This window comes from Crocodylus porosus, unplaced genomic scaffold, assembly GCF_001723895.1.
Source record: "Crocodylus porosus isolate Cpor-Errol unplaced genomic scaffold, CroPor_comp1, whole genome shotgun sequence".
Lineage (NCBI taxonomy): Eukaryota > Metazoa > Chordata > Crocodylia > Crocodylidae > Crocodylus > Crocodylus porosus.
In genome coordinates this window covers 5,165,859-5,170,964 of record NW_017728910.1, presented here as the reverse complement: position 1 = coordinate 5,170,964, position 5,106 = coordinate 5,165,859, and the positions used below count along the sequence as shown (strand labels likewise).

The window sequence follows — 5,106 nt, the reverse complement described above, 5'->3', positions numbered from 1 at the left end:
CTGAAAGCTTGCTAAGAATTTTTCCATCTGCTTGAGTTGGTTTGATAAAAGGTATCAGATTTACCCAAAGATCCTTGTCTGCCTATTGCTGTGGGATAGTACTTGTCCCTGGAAGTACTATCCTACAGCGGAGTTAATTACTTGACTTTGCCCTAATATGCGCACATGTGTAGACAGTGACGCTTTCCTGAGGAGCTAAGTAGTCAACTCTGCAGTACCGCACATGTGCAGATGCACCCCCAGATTCTTCTGGAGATTAATATTAACACCACAGAAGTTATAACCTTCACTGACACCCGTATGACCTTATCACAGGATCATAGGAAAGTAAGGCTGGAAGAGACCTCATAAGATCTTGTCCAGGCCCCTGCTCATGACAGGATAGTCCCTGACTAAATCATTCCTGCCAAGTGTCCGTATAACCTGCTTTTGAAAGTCCAAGGATGGAGAATCTACAACTTCTCTAGGAAGTTTATTTTGATGCCTGACTACCCTCACAGTTACAAAGTTCCTTCTAATCTCCAACCTAAATTTCCGCTGCTGCAGCTAGAGGCCATGGCTCCTAGTCCTGTCTCCTACAGCCACAAAGAAAAGCCTACCTTCATCCTCTCTATAAGGTATTTGAAGACTGTTATCAAATTTCCCTTCAGTCTTCTCTTTTCTAGGCTAAATAACCCTAGTTCTTTTACCTTTCCTCATAAACCTCATCTCTCAGGCCCATGATCATTTTTGTTACCCTCTTTCCAAACTGTCCATTCTTCTTGATGTATAGGGCCCAAAACTGGACAACAGTACTCCAAGTGAAGCCTCACCAGTACTGAATAGAGCAGAAGAATCACTTCTCTTGATTTGCAAGTGACTCTTTTGTTAATACAACACAAGATGCTGTGGGCATTCTTTTTTCCTCAGCAAGAGCACACAGTAGCCTCATATTTTGCTTACAGTGCAGCATAACCCCCTGGTCCCTTTCTGCAGTACTGCAGCCTAGCCAGGTGTTCCCCAGTCTGTATTTATGCATGTAATTGTTCTGTCGCAAATGCACTTTGCACTTGTCCTTATTCAATCATATCTGATTGACTGTGGGCCATTTCTCCACTCTATCGAGGTCATTCTGGATCTAAGACCTGCCCTCCTGATTGTCCACAATTCCACCCAAGTTTGCTAAATGTACGCTCAATCTCATCAGCCAAATCATTAATGAAGGTGTTGAACAATACCAGGCCTGGGACTGACTCCTGGGGAACTGCACTTGGTATCTTCCCTCTAACTAGACACTGAGCCACTGAGGACTACTGGCTGAGGACAATGATCCAACTTCAGTGCTGATCGTGCTTACCCAGAAGTGCCAGCAGCTGGGATTGGCCGTGGTGGGGACTCCCCCTTCACCCCCCACACCCGGTTGGCAAAATCAGCCATGAGGGACCTCCCGCACCAGTCTGTGGGATTGGCCATGGGGGGACCTCCCTGGTTGCTGATTGTCTGCCGGGGCAGGGGCAAGTGCCCCCCCGATTCAGGAGGCACCAGTCGCCCATGCAGTTTTGTATCTACCTTACAATACTTTTGTCTAGTCTGCGTTTTCTTAGCTTGCTAATGTCATGGATATGATTTCTGGAAACTTCATTTTTAAAAGTGTACTCTTCAAAACAGTATTTAGGGCAGGAAAGCATTTGAGGGAACTAGTGAATGCCTGTTGTATAACTTTAAAGTGTATAGAAAGGATTTCTGTTTTCAGTACTCCCTGGCATTTTTAGGACCATTAAATGAGCTTGATAAAGCTTTCTAATTGTTACCTTTTAATCTTATTTCCCCTGGCAGCACATCTATATAAATGTTCTGATGACAAATTGACTCACTCTCCAATACTATGCTTCTGATAAAAGGACTTAGAAAATTAACAAACAAATCATTCTACACACTGAGGCAAACAGACTGACCCCTTGAATAGGACAGAAAGAAAAACTCTGAAGTAAAGAAGGTAATACACTGCCAGCTTAAAGGAATAAAACAAATTTGCCCTAAATTATAACCTGACTGACCCCAGGAAACAGCAGGGCCTCAGAGAGAATCTGCTTGTTGTTGTGAGCTCTGCACTGCCCTAGTGATGTGTCCCCTGCACATGCAGCTGTAGTGAGGGCAGCAGCATGGGGTTGTGCCAATCAAAGCTGCTGCACACAGGGGGCACATCACCAAGGCAGCATGGAGCTTGCAACAACAAGCAGCTTCTCCGCATGGCCCTGCTGTTCCCTGCTGCACAGGGCCATACCAACCAGACTGCAGAGACCCTGTGGTACGGCAGCAGGGCAGGAGCCCTAGCCTGCAGCCTGTGCCCAACCCGCGCACAGATCTGGGTGCGGGGGTCCCCCTGCCCCTGGGAGTGCATGCACCAGCAGGGAACTGGCTGCATCCTGTCCCCAGGAGGAGCTGCCCGCAGCCCTGTCCCACTCCCCATTGGGGCCCTGTAGCTGTGCATTGTGGCCCTGAGGCCCAAGCCCCATGCACCGCCTGGCTGGGCAGCAGCCCCAGCCCCACCCAACTCACCCCCTCCCTCCCTATGGTGACTCAATTCCCTGCTCCACCTACTTACCTGCGGGAGCTGCTTTCCAGGCTGCCTGGGGCCATATACATACACATGCTCATGGCGTCCCCAGCCTGACTGCCCTCCTCCCACTCCCTCCCAGCCCTCTGCAGACTGGGACTCAGCCAGTCTGCAGAGGGCTTGTTGCAAAACTGCAAAAGCCATGGGTTTCTCTAGTACAATGAGAAATCTGTGTTTGCCTCTGGTAAAAGATAAAATCTGTGGTTTACTCCATTTTTCCATGGGAAATAGAGAACCCAGATCCCTGATAATCACATAACTACATATTTGGATGAAAGATTTAAGAGTGACAAATTACAATCAGAGATAAACACAGTTAAACCAGTTATTTAATTATCTTCCTAACAGGAATAAATTAACTATATGTTTTCTAGTCCTTCAAATAAAAGAGTTTTGCTGAATAACTCCTGCTGGTTTTCAAGTGCTTGTACCACCAAACCAGGTACTTGTCCAAGCCTTACAATATTTTCACAATCTCTACTCTAAATTACCTCCTGCACAACATGCATGACACCTCCCTCCCCTTCTACAGAAATTACATAACTTTGTGTCCATGTGGAGTGATGTTTGGTGTTAAAAGTAGACTGTAGTTTGCAGATTTTAGCTGATAGTTGTATTTAAGTATGTTGTACTGAGTGGTAGTTAACAGAGGGAATATTTTGTCTTTAAAGCTGAAGTACCTTGGAATAATGTTTATATTTTTGAGATGTTACTGTGTCTAAAGTTTGCTATAATGGTGTTATGTGAGTGGTATGGATGAGGAAGCAAGATGAAGTGATGTATTTTTCATATGTGATGTTTGTGGTAGGGTTTAAGGCTGCATGTTTTGTACTACAGCTAAAGGAAGAATGCATGTATGCTGTGGATGAAATAATGTGAAGGTCAACGTAGGTCAAACCATTTTAGGTTACAATGGAAGGGTAAAGTTTTCATTAATAATTTCCTATCATTTTTGTGTGCCATGAGACAAGCAGGTAACTTGTTTCTATATCAATTATTTTATCTGGGGAAATTTTTGAGTATTTAGTTTTTGAAGGAGTCTATAGCCATCTGTGTAAATAACTATATGTGTTGATTATTAGGGGTGTGCAAAATGACCAATTTTTCCTATCCACTTCTGGGTCCATTGGGGAGTGCTCTGGGGGCCCCCCCAAACCTGAGCTGGGCCATTGATTTGGAGAGTTCCAATTCAATTTGGAATGATTATAGGGTCTTTTGATTTGATTTGGATTCAGAGATTCAGCCACCGAATCAGGCTGAATCTCTGCCAGATTGAATCAGGGACCAAAGCTTCGCGCAGCCCTATTAATTATACATGTTTCTGTCCTCTTTGCCACATTATCAAACACTGAAGACCTCCATGTGTACTTGCCCTAGGTACTGTGGCACTCTTTTGTCATGGCTACGTTCTCCCAGTGCTCCTCTTTATGCACACCCTAGCTCCTTTTCCGTGTCAATCTATCTCTGCATGATTCTTTACATCCATCCTTGCTCACCAGCCAAACCCCCTCACTCCCTCTACATCTTCATTAACCCATGGTGCTGCTGCTTGGTAAAGACTGCAGTGACAGAGGGAAATAAGCATGTGTGTAAATGCATCTGGAGACTAACTTTATACACCCATTTTTAAAATCTTGGCTCATCTTTTTAATTATAGAGGTACAATAAAAATGACCATCAATTTGCAATTCAAAGGAAGAAAGGGGTCTTGGTAGTATATGAGTCTGGTACACTCTGGGGAGTGTCTGGAAGAAATCCATCATCTTCTCTGCTTTGAGTTGACTCCGTTGGGACATGAAAAAAGCAGTGTCTAGCAACCCCAGCTGCGTATTAATGCCTCAAAGTACAGACATACTAGACTCCCCACTAGCCCACACCCCAATCAGATTCTGAAGTGGATAACAAAAACGTGAAAGGGCTTGGAAGGCAAGCCATGTGAGAGAGGTTAGAAAAAATAGGTGTGTTGTAAAGACGATTAAGAGGGGACATGATACCATCTTCAAACATCTGAAGGGCTGTCATAAAGAAAAGGGAAAACACCTTTCTTCCCTTGCTTCAAAGAACAGGATGCATACCAATGGCTTGAGTTGCAACAAATTAGGTTTAGATGGACAGCAGGAAGAACTTTTTCACTGTTGTAACAGTGAGACAGGGAAATAGACTGCTTTGGCAAGCTGTGAAATCTCCATCATTGGAGGTTAAGAAGAGCTTGGATAACCATTGGTCAGAGATGATCTAGCATTAGCTATGCCAGGATTGTTGGGAGATAAATGAGATGAGTCTGCAGCCAAGAGCAGGTGTGTATTGGAGAACACCATGCTCAGCACCCAGAGAATGAAGCTGAACTCCACAACTGGCTTAGTTACAAAAAAAAAAAAAAAAAAAACTGATAAGATTTTATGGAAGGGACACAGAAAGAGGAGCTCTGGATTTCCAGTGAAAGGTGACATGTCAAGTTATCCTTGCTGTCGACAGGTTGAAGAGCAGAGTGGAGGATATTTGGTTTTCCC

At 44.5% G+C, this 5,106-nt stretch overlaps 1 protein-coding gene across 1 annotated transcript in view; it reads right to left on the bottom strand.

The window, feature by feature from the left end:
- LEKR1 (leucine, glutamate and lysine rich 1) overlaps positions 1-5,106 on the bottom strand; it is a 162,735-nt gene that overhangs the window by 31,332 nt on the left and 126,297 nt on the right. The window lies entirely within an intron of this gene.